General features: G+C 43.5%; 1 protein-coding gene across 22 annotated transcripts in view; it reads left to right on the top strand.

Annotated features, from left to right (window-relative positions):
- The window catches only part of GCC1 (GRIP and coiled-coil domain containing 1), a 58,508-nt gene that overhangs the window by 15,849 nt on the left and 17,300 nt on the right, over positions 1-25,359 (top strand). For 4 of the 22 annotated variants that reach the window (XR_006198297.1, XR_006198287.1, XR_006198290.1 and 1 more), the window contains exons 3-6: positions 1,157-1,286; positions 3,376-3,472; positions 7,275-7,477; positions 10,798-11,247. The gene's annotated coding sequence lies outside the window, so the exon portion shown is untranslated. Of the gene's footprint in view, positions 1-9; positions 176-1,131; positions 1,287-3,375; positions 3,473-7,274; positions 7,478-10,688; positions 10,730-10,797; positions 11,584-12,865; positions 12,944-25,359 lie in introns of those variants that run through there. The other 18 variants (XR_006198274.1, XR_006198263.1, XR_006198267.1 and 15 more) reach the window with 17 other exon arrangements.

The following is a 25,359-nucleotide window of genomic DNA, read 5'->3' as shown; positions in this document are numbered from 1 at the left end:
TTGTTTTAGGCTACCTAGTTTGTGGTTCTCTGTTATGGCGGCCTGAGGAAATCGGTACACCTGATGGGGATGATGATGGGAAGGTGTGCAGCACCAGCTATACTTGGAAGGCCTGAGGCTGTGGTGATGCCTGGTCCCTGGCAGATCCAAAGTCTGGAGCTGGAGCCTCATAATTGTGAGCCCCAACATGGTCCCCAAATTAATGAGAAATTCGTATGGGTGATAATGTGGGTTACCCTTGCCTTCTACCCACCCCTTCCCCCACAGCGAAGGCTTGCCCATGTGGGGTTTCCTTGTGAAATCTTTATGTAAACTCCTCCTGCAAAGTTTTCCCAGTGGTTCTATGGGATGTGACCACAATTTCTTCTCTAGGAGTTACCTGTCCTGCACCTTCAAGCAGAGATGCCTCTCTTTTAGGCTCCTTGGTCTGCTTGACCATTGTGGCCTCTGACCGCACTATGGTCATAGTGTGGCCACAGTCTCTGACACTATGAACCATCCCTTCCCAAAACTTCTCTCCTAGGTAGCAACACCTCTGTCTTCTTTCTCCTATGACTTCCTCTCTTCTTACCTCTGTGACTTAGTTGTCTTCCCCACTCACTAGAAAATGTTGCTGTTGACTTGAGTTCTGTATTTGAACTTCTCTCATTACTTCACAACTCTCTTGGGGAACCATCCAGTTTCCTAGCTTTAATTGCCACCACCATGTGACCCCTAACCCCATGTTCTAGTTCTGGACCCTTCCTTGAGCTTCAACTTCATATACCCAATGCAGGGTTTCTGTCTGGTGGTACCAGTCACTTGTGACTCAAAGCCGTATTGATGTGTCTCTTCCCTCACCTAGAACCACAGACTCCCCTCTGGTGAGATGAAGAATTCATAAAGAGTTTTCAGTGAAGACTTAAAAGATAGATGTTGAACAGTTTTGAAGTGAACACACACACACACACACACACACACACACACACACACACACCACAGTTGGTACCAGGGTAAGAATTACCCAATCAATAGACTGTCAAAACTTGTCTATACTCACTTTTATTATGATGCAAGAGGATTTTAGGACACAAAATACACATTTAAGGAAACCATAGGCTAAAGTATAATACATTTAATAGCTCCTTCCAGCCACGTTGTTCTCTCCCCTTTCCAGATCTTAGCCCTGACTAAGAGGCCACTCTTCCTGGTAACCTGGTATTGTCTTCAAGCCAGGCTGAGCCCTTTGAAGTCTCTTAAGTGGATGGAAAAGTACTTTTTCCCTGTCTCCATCCTCCTTTGTGCAGGTGAGTTCTGCCCTTCTTCTCTGAAATGATGTCTTTCTGGCCTTGTTCTGGTACACCCAGCAGGCTGATGAACCTAGACCTCCTGTGTGAGCCATGGTCCTGAGCCTTTAGACCATCACACTTCTCTCTGTACCCTGTCACTGCTTGCATTAACTGCCTTCGGTCAGAGTCCAGGCCAGCTAATACCTCTATGAAATCATAAGAAATATCAAAATTCTGTAATGGTCCAAGGGCCATTAAAAAAAACTTTAAAGGGTTTGTGAATCCAGAAATGGCCTGGGGAGTTGTGAGATGGGATGAGAACCCACATAATAAGGTTTATTTCCAAAGGTGGTATAAAGTTATCCAAGTCCAGCATCCCATTGATAAAGATGATAAAATCCTGACTCTAGAGGCCGAGAAATATATAGGTGAAGATGTTTGAATGGATAATGCTGGCCATTCCCTTGGTATATGAATGCACAGTTTGTTTTTGAGACATCCGCAATGATTAGAAATGTGCCCCTGAGCTGCTCTGGGCTCAGCTATGGCACACATGTCTTAATTAGGTGGGTTTTGACTCATCATTATTTAGGTACCTATTTTTCCTTAACAGGGTGCTTTCCTTGTTTTATGCAATTAGAAGGAGGAAGCTCACAAAAGTCATCACATTACAGAAGAGATATGACAGAAAAGATCATTAATTCTATCTCACTGTACAAATCCCAGCAGTAATTAGGGACTTACATAAACAGCACCGCTTAAATTATTTAGTTGACAATTGCTAATAACAACTCCAGCTGTGTGGTGGTGCATTTTATTCTTCATAAAAGCAAAAGTGATTAGCTCGCTATATAATCTAATCATTGGAAAAATGTAATTCCCATAGCAACATCTGTTATTACTGCCTCGTAAAAGGGCAGGCAGAATTTTGACACATCCAATTGTACTGCAGCCTGAAAATCAAAGTAAATGCTTCCTCCACTAGAGGGCTGGTACCCATGCTGTCCTGGGGAGCCGCCCCCCCAACCCCGACCCCCTGCCCCAGGGGCAGCAGGCAGTGTGGACAGAGTGGGGCAGAACCTAATTTTCAGCAATTTCTTACTTTTTATTACCTGGATGAATTCTAAGAATAAATGCCTGCAGCAGCTAATTCTTTTGAGACAACAGTAGTTCTAGAAAGATGATTGAAGCTCACATGAGAGATTTGGGGGGGGATTTTTAAACTTACAATCACAAACAATTCAATTTAAATATTTATCGGGCTCCTTGGCTGTGTGAGGATGTGGGCCAGCTGCTAATTATCACGCAGGGAGACACCTGGTGTCAAGGAGCTTCTTTCTTACTTGGGCCATTAGTAACTGATGTTTCCAGATCTCCGGGGCAACTGGTCACCTGCTAGAAGCTGGGTGTGGTCATGTCCCTTCAATAGGTCAAAACCTATAGAAACTCTTGTATGATTCCTTCACTTCCCTATCTCCCGGCCAACAAGTGGCCAGCGAGTTTTCTTTTTAACTGGATCAAATCTAGCCCATCTTGTTACAGAAAGTGAGACTTCCTGCCACACCGGCTGGTGGACAATCAATGAGAGCACAGATACAAAGGCACAGCGGTTGGATTGTAATACGCCTTGGTGAAGGCGTTTTTCTTCCCCCCTTTTCCCTTTTAAAATCTCATGAAAAATGGGAATTCTTACTTCTCAAAAGAGAGCTGAATTCATGTGTATTTTTACTACAGCAATGTCTAGAAATGTTTATATGAGAGATTTCTTTTTTTTTTAATTTTTTTTTCAATGTTTATTAATTTTTGAGACAGAGAGAGACAGAGTATGAGTGGGGGAGGGGCAGAGAGAGAGGGAGACACAGGATTGGAAGCAGGCTCCAGGCTCTGAGCCATCAGCCCAGAGCCCGACGCGGGGCTTGAACTCACGAACCGTGAGATCGTGACCTGAGCCAAAGTCAGACGCTCAACCGACTGAGCCACCCAGGCGCCCCCTATGAGAGATTTCTTCATTTGAGGTCTGGGTAATGGCTGGCATGATTTTACAGTTACAATATGTGGTAGAGTCTGCTGATTGTCTTCCAATATTTATTCTCTTCTTCTCCCTTAGCAATAGCACCTCAGTATCGAAGTGGGCATGTTGTGCCTCAAGATCAAAGACATTTGCTAAGGTCCATTGCAGCTATGCAAGACCATGTGACTACTACGTAAGGAAATGTTGAAATAAAGTACTGTTTGGGATTGCTGTGAAAACTCTTTCTTTTTAATTTTGTTTTTGTTTTTGAGAAAGAGAGTCGAGTGGAAGAGGGGCAGAGAGATGGAGACACAGAATCTGAAGCAGGCTTCAGGCTCTGAGCTGTCAGCACAGAGCCCAATGCAGGGCTTGAACCCATGTACCATGAGATCATGACCAGAGCCAAAGTCGGACACTTAACTGACTGAGCCACTGAGCCACCCAGCCACCCCGAAGGCTCTTTTTAAAGGGAAGAAGTACCCCTGTCTTTTCCTTTGTTCTATTCTGCTGCCTGGAAAAGCTATTCAGTGGCTAAAGCTCTAGCAGCCCTCTTAGACCATGAGGAGGAGGGCCCCACACTAGGGATGGTGGAGAGTGAGCTGGAAAGCACCCTGGGTCTTTTGTTACTTACTGGAGTGTCATGTATGTAATGGATTGTCTACTTTTTTTTTTTTTTTTTTTTGTAGAGAGAGAGAGCATAAAAGAGAGGGATAGAGGGGGAGAGAGGTAATCTTAAGCAGGCTCCATGCTCATTGTGGAGCCCAGCACGGGACTCGATCCCACCGTCCTGGGATCATGATCTGAGCTGAAATCAAGAGTTGGATGCTCAACTGACTGAGCTACCCAGGTACCCCTGTAGTGTCTACCTCTAGATTTCTTCTAGATGGAAGAAAAATAAATTCCTAATTTGCGTAAGCTACTGTTTTTAAAATTTTAATTGATGCATTTGGTCATTTTAAAATTGTGGTCAAAAAGTGAAATACATTTCTCATCTTAACCATTTTTAAATGTATATTTCAGTAGTGTTCACTATCTGCACACAAACCACTGTTGTTTTGGCTTTTGTTTATATGAAGCCAAACCTAACCCTAACTAAAACACAATAGAAGTTCTTTAACTGATCTCCAATTAACTATCTTGTTAAATGAAGGGCTCTCTCTACTTGTCCATCATGTGAAGGCTCCTGGCTACTATATGCTCTAGGATAGTGCATCTCAATGTTTTTTTATTTTTGAAAGAGAGAGAGAGAGCGAGTGTGAGTGGGGGAGGAACAGAGAGAGAGGTGGACACAGGATCCGAAGCAGGCTCCAAGCTTTGAGCTGTCAGCACAGAGCTCGAACTCACGAACTGTGAGATCATGACCTGAACCGAAGTCGACCGACTGAGCCACCCAGGCGCCCCTAGGACAGTGCTTCTCAAACCTGCCTGTACTCAGAACTGATTACCGAGCTCCACTCCCAGAGTTTCTGATTCAGTTGGTTTGGGATGGCCTGAGACTTTTGCATTTCTTAGTTAGTTTTTTTTTTTTTTAACATTTATTTATTTTTGAGAGACAGAGAGAGAGAGCAGAGGAGGAGCAGAAAGAGGGAGGCGCACAATCCAAAGTAGGCTCCAGGCTCTGAGCTGTTAGCACTGAGCCCAAAGCGGGGCTTAAACCCACGAACCTCGAGATCGTGACCTGAGCCGAAGTGGGATGCTTAACCAAATGAGCCACCCAGGCACCTGGGAGAATTTTGCATTTCTAACTGGTTCCCAGGCGACACTGATGCTATTGGTCTGGGGACACTACAGTCTTCTGTCCTTGTAGGGAGAGCTGAATGTTGCCAGGAATCACTTAGGTACATCCTGAAACCTGTGTATGTATTGTATTTTTGATCGTCTTTTCAATTGTAACGATGTCAATTTGTTTATACGGAATGTACTTGTGATTACAATTTAATTAAATATCACATCAACCTATGAAAAAGTAGTTGGAAAAAACGATTGTTACTACGAAGCCAAGCTGAATGTTTTTGGAGGGACTTAATATAGGTGCTCACTAAAATAATGTTTGGTTTGGTGGGGCAACTGTTGAGACCAGAAAAAAAAGTCTGTAAAAATTTAGAGGAATTATGCATTTAAGCTGCTTTAACAGGGTCTTTAAATTATTGTTTTACTTTAAATAAACTAGGGATGGTGGAGGCTATGAGTTGTAAATGATGTGCGTGGTTGTGATTTAGTCAATAAAAACAAAATAGAACTTCAGTCTCTGGTTCCAGTCTTTAAAGAGACAAAAACCTTTGGAGAAATTGCAAACGAATGCATGCTCAAACATTTTAAATTGAAATAACATTTTAAATTAAAACTGAATGTTTAAATTAAAATAAATATTTAAAGTATGTTCCCTCCTTGCTTTTTGAGTGAACCGATTGTCTTAGCCTGAGTTACCCAGAAGGCAGAGCTTGTGGAAATGGCTTATGTGCTATTACTTTAATCAGGAATGCAATCCAAGCAGGATGAAGAAAAGGGGAGTGAGGCAAGGAAAGAGGGAGAGCCAGTATGAAAACGCCAAGCTGAAGTGGCCCACGCTTACAATCAAGTGTGACCGATTTCTTGATCTTATGGGACTGTTTTCTGAGACACTATATACATGGCTGCTTTTTAGGACAGTATGTCTAGTGAAAAGAGGGAGAAGAATTTACTTGCTACTTCCCACCTCCCATTGGTTAAAAGTTTGCTCCATGGAGTATTAACTTTCTTACACTCCCATTTAGACATGTATGGGCACTAGGGCTGACTTCTTGGGCATGTGACCAATATACAGAGCCCCAAGCTCAGGAGGGGGCTGACTCCTGGGGTTTAATGTTCTGTATTACTGTCTTGAAATTCTTTTTTTTTTTTTAATGTTTATTATTTTTTGAGAGAGAGTGAGAGCGAGCGTGAGTGGGGAAGGGGCAGAGAGAGAGAAGGAGACACAGAATCCGAAGCAGGCTCCAGGCTCTGAGCTGTCAGCACAGAGCCCTAAGTGGGGCCCGAACCCTCATACCATGAGACCATAACCTGAGCTGAAGTCTGAAGCTCAACTGACTGAGCCACCCAGGTGCCTCATTGAAATTCTGAATAATTTTATCTCTGAATGTGTGTTTTGTAAGAGAATTTGAGAGACAATGAAGCCTGTGCTTGGGGACTTGGGATTCCTGCTCACAAGATGTCCTGGCTCTCCTCTTTCCCTGATTCCCTGGGATGGGTTCTCAGCAACCTTCTTCCCACCCCTGCCGCTGCCCTCTGACCCATGGCTTGACACTATCTATTAGCCTGAATGTGTCAGAGTGATGAGGCATATGGTGAGATAGTGGAGTCCATAGTCATGTGTCCCTTGTTATACTTTCTCTTTTATCAAGTGGGTCCCTTGGACCAAGGCAATGTTATATGTGATATAATGTCAATAGAATAGGCATTTGTAAACCCTGGATGGTGGTGTTCCCCATCTAACATAGAAGGTGATGTAAATGTAATTCCATGAGGAATAGTGGTACGTTAATAAATATTTCAGTGAAATAAATAAATATTTCAGTCTCTGCTGTTGGCAGATTGAGCATTCAGCAGTGGTACGAGCTACATCAGCCTTGGTGAGAAGTAACTGCGAGTGACTCTTGATCTCGGGGTTGTATGAACCCCACGTTGGGTGTAGAGATTACTTAAAATATTTTTTTAATGTTTATTTATTTTTGACAGAGAGAGAGACAGAGTGCAAGCAGGGGAGGGTTGGAGAGAGAGGGAGACACAGAGTCTGGAGCAGACTCCAGGCTCTGAGCTATCAGCACAGAGCCTGACGTGGGGCTTGAACTCATGAACCATGAGATCACGACCTGAGCCGAAGTCAGATGCTTAACCAACTGAGCCACCCAGGTGCCCCAAGATTACTTAAAATCTTTTTTTTCAAAAAAAATTAATGATTTCTCAACCTTGTGAGGTCATTTTCTGACAGGCTTTGCTTTGCTGTGTTTTGTTTTCAGGTCAGTTCATATAGAGTCTGATGGAAGGAAGAATTGATCTGTCAGCTGCCATTTTGCCTCAGTCAAAAACTTGCCCCATTGGGCATTAATTTCCTCGCACTTCCCAATTGCACATATGCGGGCAATGTATATACATGTGGGCAGGTCTTTCCTCCAGGAAAACCTGGAGGCGGAAGTGAGAGAAGTGGGGCGTGGGCACAAAGGTAGGTACTGTCAGATTGCGGCAGCTGGGCCCGGAACAAGTGACCAAAATCCCTGGATTCGGGTAGACCAAGAGTGCCGAAGCAAAACACAAAAGGAGTGTTTGATTTATTAACCAACTACAAATCCCAGATGAAATTGGGTTGGGGAGCTTCTGCTACATTTGTCTGTGAGATGAAGGGTCTTAATCAGAATAATTGACTATTGATGGTCATTTACCCTATCCCAGGGACTTGCAGATCTCATGGCAGCCGTGACCTTTCCCTGCACCTCCTAACTCATGTGTCCAACTGCCTAGTTGATCTTGGCCACATACACATTTAATATGGCATTTCAAACTTAAAGTTGCCATACCAGAACTCGTAATTCCTGCCACCCCACTAGACTTGCTTCTCCTTCAAGCAGTTGCTCAACACACTTGTTCCTCTCTGTCAGCGACCTCTCCCGTGACTCATCTCCATTTGCTCCGGCAACAGGTCTTCCAAGGCATATCTTGAATATGCTCACTTCACCACTACTTCCCAGTTGAAGCCGTTTTTACCTTTACTTGTATTATTGAAACAACCTCCCTTCTACACTTGCTCCGTCCGTTCTTCACAGAGCAGGAATACTTTCTAAAAATGGAACACAGATCATGTCAGTACCCTGCTTAAAACTCTCTGATTATGCTCCCTCCTATAATTAGCATAAAATCCAATCTTGTACGTGGTCTGGCTCCTGCCTCTCTCCCTGACTATCTCATACCACTCACTTCCTCCACCACTGCATTCCAGCCACCCTGGCTTTCTTTCTGCCCGTAGCTCTTCCCTCTGCCCGGAGGGCTTTCCTCCCTGAGCCGTGCATGGCTAGTTCTTCTGAAGAGTCCATCAACGCAGTGTGGCCTACCCGGTTCCTGTCCCACACCCTATGCTGATATAATTTTTGTTTATTTGCTCTCTCTTGCTGACCTCCATTAGAGTGTGAGGAGTGGAGAGCTTATTCTTTTTCACTCTTTTTTTTGGTTTGTTTTATTTTATTTAAAAAATTCTTTTTTTAGTGTTTATTTTTTTTGAGAGAGAGATAGAGTGTGAGTGGGAGAGGTGCAGAGAGAGAGGGATACACAGAATCTGAAGTGGGCTCCGGGCTCCGAGCTGTCAGCACAGAGCCCGACGCGGGGCTCGAACCCACAAGCCGTGAGATCATGGCCTGAGCCGAAGTCGGCTGCTCAACCGACTGAGCCACCCAGGCACCCCTCACTCTTTTTTTTTTTTTTTTTTTTTTTTTTAATGTTTTGGGGCCCCTGGGTGGCTCAGTTGGTTAAGCGTCTGACTTTGGCTTAGGTCATGATCTCGTGGTTTGTGAGTTCAAGCCCCGCATCGGGCTCTGTGCTGACAGCTCGGAGCCTGGAGCCTGCTTCAGATTCTGTGTCTCCCTCTCTCTCTGCCCCTCCCCTGCTCATGCTCTTTCTCTGTCTCTCAATAATAAGTAAACATTAAAATTTTTTTTAATGTTTTAAGTTTATTTATTTAATTTGAGAGAGACAGAGACAACATGAGTGGGGGAGGCGGAGAGAGAGAGAGAGAGAGAGAGAGAGAGAGAGAATCCCAAGCAGGCACCATGCTCAGTGTGAAGGCCAATGCGGACTCAATCCCACAACTGCGAGACCACAACTTAGGCTGAAATGAAGAGCTACCCAGGCGTCCACCCCCCCCCCCCCCTTTTTTTAAGTAGGCTTCATGCCCAGCACGGAGCCCAGTGCCAGGCTTGAACTCACAACCCTGAGATCAAGACCTGAGCTGAGATTGAGACTCAGAGGCTTAACCGACTGATCTGCCCAGGCGCCTCAGTAATTTTTTTTAAGTGGCATCCTGTTTTTCATTTGACTGAAGAAAACCTAGAAACTGTTTCTAGAGGACTAACAGCTTGGGCCCCATGGCCAGATAGGTCAAATAGGCTTCCCTATGGACAATTCAAACTGGGGATCAGTTGTGCAGGCAACTGCCAGAAGCTCTGTGACTAATTTCAAATGGACCTCCCTGAAGTTAATTCTTATGCATAGCCTAGGGATGACCAGAGCCTTTAGGAGGCTAAGACGAAATCTTTCAAGCCCCAACCTATGCCAGTGAAGCTATTCTGTTACCTAGATAGCACATAACATGAGAAACTCATTTTAGACCCATTGTAATTAGTGTTGTCTGTGTTTTCCATAGGAATGCTCTCATCACTCTTTGATATTATTTCTGGGATGGCCCTTGGAAATCATCTAGTTTAGCCTTATTTTATGGATGAGAAAAGTAAGATCTAGAGAGGGAAAGCAACTAAGCTAAGGTCATTTCGTTAGTCAGAGGCAGAGCCAGGACCAGAATTAGATCTCCTAACAGAGAGTGGAAGCTTTTACAATATACCCTGACACCTGTTCCTTTATTCTCCTGGCCTCCTAAAAAAATGGCCTCAAGGGATTTACCTTAAACAATGTCCTTGTGAGTCCTGATGGGATCACCTTGGGTCTCTGAACACTGGCAGTGGTGGTAATCTGGGAGGTGCTGATCTTCCTTTCTTATTTTGCTTGGACAATTCTTGACTCATTATCAAACACATCTTTACCACCAAGGGAAGTAATTGTGTATTCATTTAGGGCAGCGAGACCTACAAAAAGTCACAGAAACATTCCTATTCCAACTAGTTAACAGGCTACTGAAATTTACCGGAAAGAAATTACTGTGGGTGTATTTTTTCACAGTGATTCATTCAATTTGTCTCATCACGAATCAAATAGATACAGTGGTCCTTCCTCTGTTAAGTTTAGGTTGCAGAGTTTCAGAAAGTTTATCCAGATCTCAAAAATCCAGAACTGTTTTTTTTTTTTTTTTTTTTTTTTGGTACTGTATTGCTGTAGTTAAATTCCCCACCAGAGAGCTCATTCCCCACCAGGGAATGAGTTTGAATAATTTGTTTTGAAGATTTGGGAGGAAAATAGAAGGTTTTCCTTCACAGAAAACAACTCGATTCTATATTCTCTTTCCTGTATATGTATTCACCATTTACTTCTTTCTCTGTTTGCCTGATTTCAGGGATGGGAGGAGGAATAACATCCAAATTTGCAGTTTTCTATCCATATTTGTTTCCTCCAGATAATTTTCAGGAGGATGAGGATTTGGTTGCTGGGGGTGGTGAACACCTCTGAGCAAACTGAGTAACTTAATAGCCCTGTGCATTTCTAGCTGAGCATGCGACCAGGAAGTTCAGGACTGCTGTTTTATGGTTGGAGCCTCTTGGTAAGCGTGCCCTTCCTAAACATTTTATGAGATGTGATTACAGCAGCACGATGTTCTTTTGTTTCCAGGGTGGGTTTGGGGAAACAGCAGACAACTCAGGACTTTTGAGTTTGTCCCTCCCGGAGCAAAAGCTTGAACCGACACAACCGGCTGAAATCCTCCCTGGTTCCTCCCTCCTGCAAACGACTTTGATATTTATTGCAGCTGCCTGCGTTTGCAGCGCTCTCCCGGCTCTGCTCCGTCCCAGAAGAGGCACCGGCACGTCTCGCTGCCCGCGTCCTGTAGCCCTACCTCTGTGCAGCCCTTCCCTCCCCAGTAAAATGTTCTCAGCGCACAAAAGCCGCCGCTGAGGGGAAGGAACAGCTTCGGGCCGAGAGGGAGGGAGCTGGCCGGCTGCACCATCTGCAGTGGAAAACGGACGCCGCTCACCCCGCCTAGGAAACTAATGGAGCGTCCCTAAGAGACCCAAACTCCAGCTTGGCTCACCCCAGCTTTCTCCCCCACCTCCAGACCCCCAGGTGAGACAGCGCCGTCAGCCTGCCTGTGGAAGGGCGCTTGCAGCCAGCTTCCGATCCCGGAATTCGACCGGAATCTTGAGCAGGTTTTGTTTTGTGAAAAGAAATGTTGTCATCACCGGTTTTTTTCCCCCTTTGTTTTCCAGCATTTTCTTTTCTTGTGGTAACTTAAAACATTTCCTCTGGGGATGGGGTGAGAAGAGTCGGACATAAATGTTTGCCAGTGCAAAGTCCTTTGGCTGAATGTGGTGTCTGCGACTTCAGAAAAGCCTCCTACTAACCGGGTTACCCAGGCAAGGCTTCGAACTGCCTCCGAAGAATGGTGGCCGAAAGCCAGGGGTACGAATGTGATGCTGTGGTTTGTGGGGGTCTGTTTCAGCATTTATATTTAAATATCTTTCCCTCTAAGAATTTTTAATTGGCGATTTCGCCTTGAGGTGCTCCAGTAAATCAGAGAAGGAGCCAAACCTAGTTATTTCGCTTCGTAACCAAGCTTTATTTTCAGGGCTTTCTTTCCCCTGCGGTTCTTGCCCCGAAGCGATCTGTAAAGCGAACCCACTCTGATACAGTTTGAAAAGTGCATTTTGTACTTGGCTCTTTCTTTGATCGAATTAATCTGGGCTTTTTTGTAGTTCTAAATGAGGCCTATGGGCTGACAATGTAGCTGTTTAAAGGGGATTTTAGGGGATAATAGCCAATGCAAATAGTGCCATGAGAATGGCAACTTGCTTTTGCACTTTCAATCACATAATAACAGCAAAGAAAGCTTTTAAAATGAATTGAAATTTTGTGGCATGCCATCTGGGATTATTTGGGGAAACAGTTCTGAATACTGCAGTTGGGCAAAAGAATGGTGGTTCGGTCTGCTCTTAAGCTGACATGTTTCAGATGGCAACCTTATGCTAACTGGTGCAAAGTTGGCTAGCATTTTTTTTTTTTTATTTTATTATTTTCTTTCTCTCGGATTATCTGCAAAAATTCTCTTTGATTGCTGGTATTTGGGTCTGAAAAACTTTTCTATTGTTGAAGAATTCAATTCAACCCCTTGCAGCTGCTGATCCCCTCATTGTTCCACTCGTTATGTGTACGCGTCTCAGATGAATGTAGCCAAGCCTTTTAGCGCCTTAATAGGTGTCTACATAAAGGTCATTTATTCTGCCGTACTTGTTTTAACAAAAGTTTATACACAAACAACAACCACAGCTAAAACATTCACATTAATCAATTTCCTCCTGATGCAGAATGCAAAATCTGCCTCAGGCCACGGTGCGGGCATGAAAATTGTTTTCTGTGTATGATGTTGTAAAGCAGAAAGCAGTTTAAGCAATTTCATCGAGGGCAGAGCATAATTATTTCAACACAATCTCTGGCCAAGAGCACCCATTCTGTGCTTCTGTGTGTGTGTAGCTACGGTCAGGTGACACTGTAGGCAGAGAGGTGCTTCGCCTGGAATTGAGGCTTTAGCTTTTCCCTTGATGTTCACCCTGATTTGGGGGCTGTTCTCTGTGAGCTTCAGCTATCGTCTCCGCAGGGAAGGACACAGAGGTGATACTAGAATCTGGGGGAAATTGCATAAAGTTATCTAGAATTTGCAAAAAAAAAAAAAATTATGTCCTCACAGGTGTAAGTCCTCCTGCTACACAAAAGAAAAGACAGGCACCTCTTTCCATCTGCAAACCCCACAGCGGGCTGCTTTCAGGATGAAGCAAATGATGAAAATAATGGCTTCCCACCGTAAAACGCTGGTAGGATGCCCGTAGGCTGACCAACTTCTAGTTAGGGAATTATTAGAGAGGGTTTCTAAGGGATCTTGGTGAGTGTGTGTGTGTGTTTGGGGGGGGGATTGCCCAGCACAGTGGACGTCACGTGGGAATTATAAAACTCTGGCCACGTGGGGGAGGGAGTGAGGAGGCCCACCCACCCTGCCTCCCTGAGCAAACCTTAAAGAGCTTGCCTCTCTCTCAGCAGGGTAATTCATGGACAGGGCCACATTCTTTGATCCATCTCAGGATGGTACTTAGTAACTGATCACAGCCCTAAATTCGCTCCGATCCACAAACAAGTACACTGTTCAGTATGTACAGGTAGTTCTCTGCTGTGTCAGTTTACCTGCTCAAGGTTTAGACTTGGTGAGTTAAGGATTCAAGTCCTTAGATGCTTTGGGGGTTTTGTAAAAGTCAAAAAGCTCTGAGATTTGGCCTCCGGGTGTGGCTCCACCCCTTCCCTCAACCTCTCCTGAGGGTCTCTTCCCTTCATATGCTCTCCCAGCGGCTGGAGTGCAGCCAGCTGGTTCTCTCCCACAGGGACTTCTCGGCCTGGTGGGTGCTTCTCAGACTTTAAGGAGCTGCGGCGAATGACCTGGGGTCTTGTTAAAAAGCACATTGTGTTTCTGTTACTCTGAGATGGGGCCTGAAAATCTGCATTTCTAACAACCCTGGTGACACTGACACAGCCTAATTATCCATCTGTAAAAATGCCCATTGAGGCAGTCAGGGATTTCTTGACTTTTCAACTTTTTGGGAGATTGGGAAAGGCTTGGAGACAGTCTAGTTTTAGGGAGGCTTATCCTACAGTTTATCTTGCACCTCATTTGGTCCTTCAGTTACAAGCAGGAGAGACAAAGTAAATGATATTTGGGCCCAGTCTTTGATCACTTCTATATTATTTGCTCATTTAAAAAACTTACCGAATGTATATTGGATGCCTGCTATATGCAGGCACTGTGCTGGGTGCTGTGGGTGCTCTCATCCATGTCCACAAGCAGTTCACACCCCTGGAGCCTGCAGCAAAGGGTCTCACCCCAGCTGCACACTGGAATCACTTCGGGAGTTTTTGTGGCTAATATTCACTGAGCCCCACTCGCACTTGGAGAGAAGCACATTTAACTGGTCTGGGACGGGGCTCAGTCATCCGCATTTTTGAAGTGCTTTTCGGGGGAAATCTAGTGTGCCCAGGACTGGGCATCCTTGGCCCAAAGTGTTGAACGGGATGAACCAGAAGCATGTGGGTGGGAGCCACCTCAAGTACAGGCTCCAAAGCGAGGGGAGGACAGTGGGATGGCCGTGCAAGGTAAGGGGACCTCTCTTTCCCTGCCAGCCTGCCTTTTCTGAAAAATCTTGCCCATCGTCGTGAGAGAGGAAATGGCAAGGTTATCATGTGTGCCCTTCAGAACCTTGTGGCATCACAGCTACTCATGCGTCAGTGATATCATGTCTTGATTCTCAGGCCCAGGATGGGTGTCTCTCTGGCACTGGTCCCTCCACTCTCAGCTGAGGCTGTGTCGGTGCAAAAGACGGGCAGGACTCCATCGGCTCTTGTTTGAGTGACCAACTGTCCCAGTTTGTCCAAGACCGAGGGGTTTCCTAGGATGTGGGACTTTTGGTGCTAAACCCAAGAAAGACCTGGATAAACCCGGGCGAGCTGGCGGTCACCTTAGTCCTAGTGTCCCGACTCCTGCTGCAGGGTTGTCAAGCTTGATGCATAAGGCATGAATCATGGAAAGAAAACTTGACAAATTGGACCTCACTAAATGAAACATGCTTGCTTTGTGAAAGACTATGTGAAGAAGTTGAAAAGATAAGCTACAGACTGAGAGACAATATTTGCAACCAAATATTTGATAGAAGACTATTAGCATCTAGAATAGATAAAGAATTGTCGAGACCCAATAGTAAAAACCGAACAGTGCAATTAGAAAATGGGCAAAAGACATGGATAGACATTTCACCGAAGAGGATATACAGATGGCACATAAGCACATGACAGCATGTTCAACATCACTAGTCACTGGAGATATGCAAATTCAAACCACAATGAAGTATATGCCTATCAGAATTGGCTATAATGAAAAATGACGACGCCACCAAATGCTGGTGAGGGTGTGGAGCAAATGGATCACTCATATGTTGTGTGTGGGAATGTAAAATGGTACAGCCACCCCGGAAGACAGTTTGGAAATTTCTTATAAGATGAAACATGCATCTACCATATACCCACGCAATTGCACTCTTGAACATTTATCCCAGAGAAATGAAAACTTATGTTCACACAAAAAGCTGTTCACAAATGTTCATAACAGCTTTATTTGTAATAGCTAAACATTGGAAACAACTCAGAGATCCTTCAACAAGTGCATGGAGAGCCAGTGATCGCATTTCAGTAGATAAAGTCTCCTAAAACATTTCTTTTGGGGAAAGAAAATAAAAGGAGGCGAAAATGTTGGGAACTCCTAGTTCAGTGCTTGCCAGGTCTGGATATTTGACTTTGGGGTTCTACGTTCAGAGGGTAGTCAACCTGTGTGGTGAGCTGAGAAGAACTCTCTGAGGGGCTGGGTAAGAAGCAGAAAAAGAGGACACAATGAACTGGAAAAAAAAATTACCAAAGCCAAGTTGTAAGTAAGAATACGCATATTGAGGATATTTAGTTAAAAAAAAAAAAGAGAGAGACTATTTCTAGGATATAGCTGATGCAAGGTCAACTTGATATTCTTCTAGGTCTGTAGCCCTATAGTTTAGGGATAACAAACGTTCATAATAATGATTGGATCAGGAAGTGCTTTCTGACTTGGCAAAACTGCTTTATAAATGTTATTATGCGTAGATACAGTAGCATCACAATTTTCTGCAATGTGGTAATCATGGAGGGTCTTGTCATGGCATCTCTTAGTTGATTAAGGTTTGCTGATCCAGATCATGGTCTTTCCCATCGCTTGGATGTTCAGGAATTGAAGGGATCTGGACAAAAGAGAACTCATGAGTGCTTCCTTACATTGCTAATAGAAGGGCTTATTCATTGGTTCAGATCACCAGGTTGGATTTGGGGGCCCAAGCATCCAGAAGTACCAAGCCAAGGGGCTTACTTGTGTTTTTCATGCTAAAATAGCGCCCTCCTGGACCCCTCACCTCTAGTACCGTAGACATAATGACAACTGACTCCTATGTAGTACTTACTTCCCCTGCACCAGACGTTGCCGTTAAGTATTTTACTCATGTTAACTCATTTAATTTGCCTTACAAGCCTGTGAGATAGGTACTATTTCTATTTCCATTTTACTAATAAGTTAACTGAGTCACAGAGAAGTTAAACTGCCCAGGGTCATGCAGCTTAGCAGAACCAAAGTTCAAACCCAGTTCATCTGGCTCTGGAGTTCATTCCCTTTCAAAACGAATATGCAAATACACAGGTTTTGTGGTAGGTCTATTTGAATGCCAAATATTTTTATTTTAATATACCTTAAACGTTCTAGAATTTGTTTTGGTTCCCTTTTCTTTTCTTTTAAAATATTTAATTATTTTTGAGAGAGCTTGCACATGCACATGAGTGGGGGAGGAGGAGAGAGAGAGGGAGACACAGAATCGGAAGCAGGCTCCAGGCTCTGAGCTGTCAGTGCAGAGCCCAGCTTGGGGCTTGAACCCATGAATCGTGGGATCATGACCTGAGCCGAAGTCGGACACTTAACTGACTGAGCCACTCAGGTGCCTTTTTCAGAATCAGTTTATCTATTAAGAGTCTATATCATTGGGGCGCCTGGGTGGCTCAGTCGGTTAAGCGTCCGACTTCAGCTCAGGTCACGATCTCACGGTCCGTGGGTTCGAGCCCCGCGTCAGGCTCTGGGCTGATGGCTCAGAGCCTGGAGCCTGCTTCCGATTCTGTGTCTCCCTCTCTCTCTGCCCCTCCCCAGTTCATGCTCTGTCTCTCTCTGTCCCAAAAATAAATAAACGTTAAAAAAGAGTCTATATCACAAAGCCCATGGACTTAAACGCAATATTCCAATTTGACAAAGTGGTAACCCATGGTAGGTTGCATTATTTGTGGAGTCTCACAAATGGCAAAACAAGATCAAGAGCAATAACATTATTCTAAATGTCATTGTGCGTGTCACCTGTTTTGATGAGGCCTGCATAATTTAACAGTTACTGGTGCTATGGAATAATTGGTTGGATGGTATCATTTTCACTTATTTAAAATTATGATTCAAAATTATGATTTGTATTCATGGATTGTTATTTTCCCCGTGGGCACCTTTGAAGGCGAAGGACAGCTTGCTGTAGAAGCCCTGGTATGTTTTAAAGGGATTATCTCAAGTGTGTATCTGCCCCTCCCCCTCTCCCATGTTGGCAAATCTACCGCAGATGGGCTGACCTATGAACATCAGGATGTTTTTTATTCTATGATATGTTCACAGGCTTGGAGGGATTTGAATGGCTCTAGATTTAATCAACAGGCTGCTGTTTCTTAGTGTAGCACATATTCCTTCAAAAACGAAATGAGACCATGTTATCTTGCAGCCAGGTCTAAGGGATTTTTCTTGCAGGAGTTTGTTGTTGTTGGTACTGTCCTTTAGTATTGCTCCTCTTTCTTTTTTCGAGAAAGATCAGTGGCTGCACTAAGGATAGCTTACATGATTTCCCCCTTTCTTCACTCTCAGACTGCTGGGCTAGCTCAGTAGGGGAGCTAATGGTTGGTAATTAACTTTTAGATAAATTACTGCTTGAGGCAAAGGGAAGACACCTTGAGAGTTAGAAGTCAGTCCATCAAAGCAGTCAGTGGAGACATCCCTGTAATTTTGTCATTTTGCCAATGATGGCAATAATGTTTGCTTGACAATCTAATAGCATCTCAAGCACCCAGGCATCCAAATTAGTAGGAAAAAAACCCATGCCATCATCTAAGCATCTTCTCTCTGACTCAGAACATAAGGGACAGAGAGAAGAGTGTCACCATGGCTTAACATAAGACTTAAACTTGTACATCCATCGATTGGGTGACCCGCCAGAGCAATCTTCAGTATGATAAGAAAGTCATGGCCCAGTATCTAGCCGGACTCTGGAAATTCTACTTTATCTGAGCCATCAGGCAACTGGCAAAAGGTGGAAAGAAGCATCAAGTACACACGGTTGTCATGGCAGTATTTGGACAGAATGACAAGAGGACTTCAGCTTTTTCTTATAATTTTAACCTTTATGCCAAGTCAATTTAAGTCATAATTCTGTCTTTGTTACTATTTTCCTCCTCATTTAGTTTTCACTTGGTTAGTTCTTTAGAACTACAGTTTATAATTATGCATGCTAAAAAGGACAAGTTCTATTGACAAAACAAACCACTTTTCCTATATAGTCCCTCTTTTTTGCCTCAGACTTCACTGAATTATGAAAACCTTCTCAACTATTTGAAGTGGTGTTACTATTTTTATTATATATACTACTTAAATTGTAATCCTATTGATATCTCAGAGACTTTTAGAACTGGAATGAGGGGCGTGTGGGTGGCTCAGTCAGTTAAGTATCTGACTGTGGCTCAGGTCATGATCTCAAGGTTTGTAGGTTCAAGCCCTGCATCGGGCTCTGTGCAGTGTGGAGCCTGTTTGGGATTCTCTCTCCCTCTTCCCACTCCCTGTCCCTCTTCCCCTCTTCCTCCCTCCCTCACACTTTCTCTCTCTCTCAAAAATAAATAAACTTAAGAAGAAAAAAAGAGCTGGAGCACCTGGAAGGCTCCATCGTTAAGCATCTGACTTCCGCTCAGGTCATGATTTCACAGTTTGTCACTGTTCTCGTTCGAGTCCCACATGGGGCGAGCTCAAGCTCCCCTCCGAGTGAGCCCGAGCCCTGCTTGCAGTAAACCAAGCCCCACTTTGGGTGAGCCCTGCTTCTCTCTCACTCTCTCTTTTTCTCTCTCTTTCTCTCTCTCTTTCTGCCCCTGGTTCACTTGCACCCCCCCTCTCTCTCTCTCAAAAAAAAAAAAAAAAAAAAAGAAAAAAAAAGACTGGAATGAGCCTTTGAACCAATAATAGCCACGGTTGCAGAGTAGAGTACTTAGTCCCTGTCAGCGATGCCAATCAATGTATGTTTCATTCTCTACAATCTGTGGGGTGAGTATGAATGATCTCCATTTTACAGTGAGGATCAATGAGGCCTGGCAAGGTTAAAAAACACGACCAAAGTCTGCCATCTGGTAGGGCTGGGAGGAAAAGAGTAACTGCTCTGACTCCCATGTGTGTACTCTTAATGTCCAGGTTCTAACTCTGGGTGACTACCTTAGAAAAGAAAACTGAAGTCAGGAGAAGTTAATTTAGCTCAAGTAACATCAACAAATGGCTGATTTTCTGAATTAACTAAGTGAAGAAAAAAAAAAGGGGAAGGCCAGGTGAAGAACCTGGTGTTCTGGAATGGAATTCTATCCCTTTTAGGTCTTAGACACTTCCTCTTCCCCATCTCTGCAAACTTCTTCACAGATCAGAACACAGAGCACATTCTATCAATAAGCACCTATAAAGAAATAGCAGCTTGTTGAGATATAATTTACATATCATAATGTTCAGCCTTTAAAAATAGACAATTCAGTGGTTTTTAGTATATTCACAGAGTTGTGGAGCCATTACCAACCACTGGCAACCACTGATCTGCTCTCTGTCTCGATGGATTTGCCTGTCTGTACATTTTAACTAAATGGAATAATTCAGTATGTGGCCTTTTGTGTCTGGCTTCTTTCACTTGGCATGATATTTTCAAGGTTCTTCCATGTTATAGTATGAATTAGTTGCCTTTTAATGGCTGAATAATATTCCATTGTATGAATATACTACATTTTGTTTATTCATTTATCAATCAGTGGACATTTGGGTTATTCCATTTTTTTTTTTTTTTGGTTATTGTGAATAATACTGCTATGAACATTCACGTATTAGTTTTTGTGTGGATGTATGTTTTCATGTTTTGGGGGTATTCTAGGAGTGGAATTCCTGGGTCATACGGTAACTCTCACGTTTAACTTGTTGAGGAACTGCTAAACTGTTTTCGAAAGTGGCTGCACGGGGCGCCTGGGTGGCTCAGTCGGTTAAGCGTCCGACTTCGTCTCAGGTCATGATCTCACGGTCCGTGAGTTCAAGCCCCACGTCGGGCTCTGTGCTGACAGCTCAGAGCCTGGAGCCTGCTTCCGATTCTGTGTCTCCCTCTCTCTCTGACCCTCCCCCGTTCATGCTCTGTCTCTCTCTGTCTCAAAAATAAATAAACATTAAAAAAAAAAAAGAAAGAAAGTGGCTGCACTATTTTACATTCCCACCAACACTGAGGGCTTCGGTTTTTCCGCGTCCTGCCCATACTCGTTATCATTTATCTTTTTGATTATAGCCAACCAAGTGGGTGTGAAGTGGTATCTCATAATGGTTTTTGGTTTGTATTTCCTTAATGACTAATGATGTTGAACGTCTTTTAATGTGCTTATTGGCCATCTTTGTATCATCTTTGGAGAAATAGCTGTTCACATCGTTTGCCCATTTTTAATTGTGTTGAGTTCTTTATATATTCTGGATAGTAGACCCTTATCAGATATATAATTTGCAAATATTTCACCCATTCTGTGGGTTGTCTTTTTGCTTTCTTGATGGTGTCCTCCAAAGCACAAAGTTTTTAATATTGATGAATTACAATTTATCTGTTTTTTCTTAAAATTTTTTTTTAACTTTTATTCATTTTTAAGAGACAGAGAGAGACAGAGCACAAGTGGGGGAGGGCAGAGAGAGAGGGAGACAGAATCTGAAGCAGGCGCCAGGCTCCGAGCTGTCAGCACAGAGCGTGACGCGGGGATCGAACCCACCAACCGTGAGATCATGACCTGAGCCAAAGTCGGACGCTCAACCTACTGAGCCACCCAGGTGCCCCTATCTATTTTTTCTTGTATCACTTGTGCTTTTTGTGTTGTATCTAAGAAGCCATTTCCTAATCCAAGGTCACAAAGATTTATGCCTGTATTTCCCTCGAAGTGAAATATGTACTTTTAGTTCTTATAGTAAGAACTAAAACCTTAGGTTTATAATCCATTTTGGTTTTTTATACATAGTATGAGGTAATAAGCATTTTTTTAAAAATTCTTTTTTAATGTTTATTTATTTTTGAGAGAGAGACAGAGGATGAGCAGGGGAGGGGCAGAGAGAGAGAGGGAGACATAGAATCTGAAGCAGGCTCCAGGCTCTGTCAGCACAGAGCCCGACGCAGGGCTCAAACTCACAAACCATGAGATCATGACCTGAGCCGAAGTCAGACGCTTAACTGACTGAGCCACCTAGGCGGCTCGAGGTAATAAGCATTTTTGATGCAAGTTTATGGGAGTTAATCAAGTTGGCAGATAACACTTTGATTATTAAACTGATGTGTATTAAAGCCATATAGTCCATTACTTGAAATTATGTTAATCTATTAATGTGATTGTGAAGAAATATTAGAATTTTGGCTTCAAATTTAAAATTGATTCTAGCCGTGTCTTTTCTAACTTTAATTTTCTTGAAACTAATCATGGTAAAATGTTCTATGATTCTTTGATTCCTACCTGTTAAGCCACTATACTGGGGATGGGAAATAATTTTCTGTTAAGGGACTTCTAACAGAAAAAAAAAAAAAAAGGCAATTCATTGAGCCATAGGAGTAAAACATAACTTTAATATTCGAAAGTACTATGTAAGCACTAAAGAATTAAGTATTTAGGGGCACCTGGGTGGCTCAGTCAGTTAAACTTCCGACTTCAGCTCAGGTCATGATCTCATGGTTTGTCGGTTTGAGCCTTGTGTAAGGCTCTGTGCTGACAGCTCAGAGCCTGGAGCCTGCTTTGGGTTCTGTGTCTCCCTCTCCCTCTGCCCCTCCCCTGCTCATTCTCTCTCTCTCTCTCTCTCTCTCTCTCTCTCTTTCTCCCTCTTTCAAAAATAAACAAAAAAAGAAGTATTTAAGCACGCTATAGTTCTATATGTTGGCCAACTGCTGAGGAAGAGAAAAAGGAGCGCCGGGATTGGGAAGGAAGGATGAGGGAAAATGAATTCAGGAGAGAGACGAATAGTCAGGAAAGCCATATGGAGACGGCAGTTCATATGGAGTGAGGGGGACTGTGGCAGGGTGCAGAAGACCCGCCTAGATGAATGACACTCAGTTGAACATGTGAAAATTCTTGTGCTGTTATAATACAAAGAAAAACAGAATAAAAGAGGAAAGGAGGAGACTGGAGTAAACATAGAAATTTATCACAGCACTGAAGAGAAAAGCAGGTTTCATGAAGTAATAAGCATTTTGAGAGACTGGGATTAAGTCATTTTAAAGGGGGTGTGTGTGTTCCCTTTATACAATCAAAAAAATGAAAGATAGCCCATCTTGGTACCCTCACCCTGGGTAGGATGACATTAGGTTAGAAGCCCCCCAGCTTCACAAACCACATCTTTTCTCTTGGCCGCGTCTGTCTCCTCAATCACAGCTAGCCCCGGTGTGGAAGATGGAATTTCTTCTAGTGAGTTCACAGGCATCATTGTTGTGTATTATTCTGCTTATTTAATATGTTTCACACAGCCTCAGCACACCGGCCACTTATTAGAATCATATATAAATGACTTTTTTTTTTTGTTTGTTTGTTTTTGTTTTTGTTTTTGTTTTTGTTTTTTTGCTTTCAAGGAACTCATAGCTGTAATACAGGTCGGTAGGCAACAGATTCTGGGTCTTCGATATAACATTAGACATATAACATTGTTATTGCCAACTTTAATTCAGACTGTGAGCCACTAGAATTCAGTTGTACTGAACTGACACGAGCTCCAGGCTCTGTACCTTGATAAAAAGGTTTGAAATGATTAAAACAAAATGTTGATAAATAGCCAACAGTGTGAGACTCTATCAGCGTGTGTGACAAGTTTTTAATTTAAGAACATTACATGCTTTTGTATTAAGTCCTTCAATAATATTAATTTTCAAGAACATTAAATTCTGTCTAGTGTACTGAAGCTGGTAATTATAATGCATAAAAATAGCTGAATAACCAGGGTAGTGCCAATTACTCTGTCACTCATAAGTAATCAATTATTTTTGTGCAGCATAACATATATGGTGGCTGCACAGAGTGATAAGGTACAGCTCATAAATGAAAAATGATTTTTCAGATGCACGGTGAGGCACGCCTGAAAGCTTTAACAACTGTATTTGAGGGCTAGGGTATGTCTCTTTGAAGGGCGCTAAACTGAAAAGTTTGGAGGGATTTTGGTCCTAGGCTGGCCCGTGTGTCAGCCTACTGGGAGTTATGATAGATGCACACCTCCCATGTGCGTAAGATGACCCACGTCACTTGACCGACCACATGTCCGACGTTGATGTGTAGACTGTGTGAGGAGCGGAGCATATGAACTGGGTGGATTACGGTGGTGGTAATGGTGTCTGTATGATGACCGGGCTTCGCATCGCCAGGATTCTCCTGTGACTTCCCAGCAGCCACCCTATGAAGATAGGAGTCTTCTCCGAGGCTGATCACCCCTGGTGCTTCTTCTCGAGCTATGTTCTGGCATGCCCACCAGACCCCTCGTCTTTTGGAAGGCCTCACCAGTGAGCCGTCCAGGTATCTCTGGTATAGCTCCCTTCCTCAGTTACGGGCTCCCTCAAGAAAGGAAGCTCAGGAAGAAGTTGATAAAATTCAGAAACAGCAAGAAAACAACTTGTGTGTACTGTGGGCCAGACACTGGTTTAATAGACATTAAATTGTAACTTTTACTATTAATTGTTATTAATGACAACTATGCATTGGACCTAATAGCTTATTTCATACTCTAACAATCTATTTCCCCTTTATGGAAAACTACATAGTCACAAAGGAGGTAATGGAGAGATGCTTTTCTTTGTAAATGCTGTGTTTCCTTTTAGATTTATGTAGAATTTAGTTTTATGTAGAATTTACGTAGGATTTATTAAAATCCCTCTAATTCAAGTATGGGGGAAAAAAAAGGTTTGGATCCAGAGGCATCCCAGAAGATGCTACGTAGAATATGTATGATACAAAGCAAATTATTGGATTCAGTGGGTGGCGTTTATCGAGCATTTGCTGAGGAGCTCTGTGTGTAAGAGTGAACCTCAATTCTTCCCCCAGGAGTGTGTAAGGTAGCACAGGAGATGGGACAGAATACATGCCACACACACACGAGGAATTTATTGCAAATGCAAGGGGAGGTCTAAGACAAGGTACATAATGCAATGGGATAGATAAATGTTAGCATGATCATTCCCAGTGAAGTTACAGAAAAATTCACAGAAGCTGAGCTCTAAGCGACTTGAGAGGAAAGGGCCTTGGTAGGAAGGAATGGGATGTGAGGACTAGAAGGAGGGCTCAAGTCGAACCTTGGTGAGTGTGTGTGTGTGTGTGTGTGTGTGTGTGTGTGTGTGTGTTGGGGTAAAAGGGAAAGGGGCATGAGGTAATAGAAACCAAGAGTGTGGGCTAGGAAGAGATTGGGAAGAAAGGATCCTAGTCAGTTTTAGTGCATACCAGGTACTGTGCTCCTGATGGGGATACGCTGAACAAGCAGAGCCAGCCTCTGCCTTCATGGAGCTTGTACTAAGCAAGAGAGGCATGCAGACCAAGGCTAAAGGCACAGATCAGCTGAGAGTCACCTGCTGTAACGTGGGGGAGAAATGATGGGGCCCTGAACTAGTTAGTGTCAGAGAGTACTTTTCAGGCTATAAAGCCCAGAACTCTCAGTGGCTCGATACAACAAAAGTTCGTTTCAAGTGGTATCACGGCCCAATATGAGTATCCCTGGTAGACAGCGTTCTAAGTGCTCATTCAGAGTCCTAGGTTCCTTCTATCTTGTGGTCCCATCATCTTCCAAGACCCAGGAGTCCACTCCATTCTGCTGGTAGATGAGGAAAGAGCCTTGGGAATGTATATCTGCTTTGTAAATACTAAGTAGTACGAGTAACATCGGCTTATATTCCATGCGCAACAATTAATCGTATGCTCTCTTCCCTATCCCCGGATACTAGGGGCTAGAAAATATAGTTTCCATCTGGATAGGTGACAATTCCATGCTACAGAGGAGGAAGGAGCACACGTCTTAAGTGTTAGACGGTGGTGTCTGCTATAGTTGGGTTGGTGAGACATGAATGAAATAAAGAGTAAACCAGGAGCTGGAATCAACAGGTGAATTAATTAAGCTTCTGTGATTGATTGGATATTGCTATCTGAGGGACAGGTAAAGCTGTGGATGACCCCAAGGTTTTTGGCTTGGGTAGCGAAGTCAGCGATCAGAGATATAAGGAACAGAGGAGAGGGAGCAGTTTGTGGGGGAGAGGGGAAAGAATAGGGATTTGATTTTGGATATGTAGAGTT

Source organism: Panthera leo, chromosome A2, assembly GCF_018350215.1.
Source record: "Panthera leo isolate Ple1 chromosome A2, P.leo_Ple1_pat1.1, whole genome shotgun sequence".
Taxonomy (NCBI): Eukaryota; Metazoa; Chordata; class Mammalia; order Carnivora; family Felidae; genus Panthera; species Panthera leo.
The sequence above is the reverse complement of the archived record's forward strand: the minus strand, read 5'-3'. Positions and strand labels throughout refer to the sequence as shown.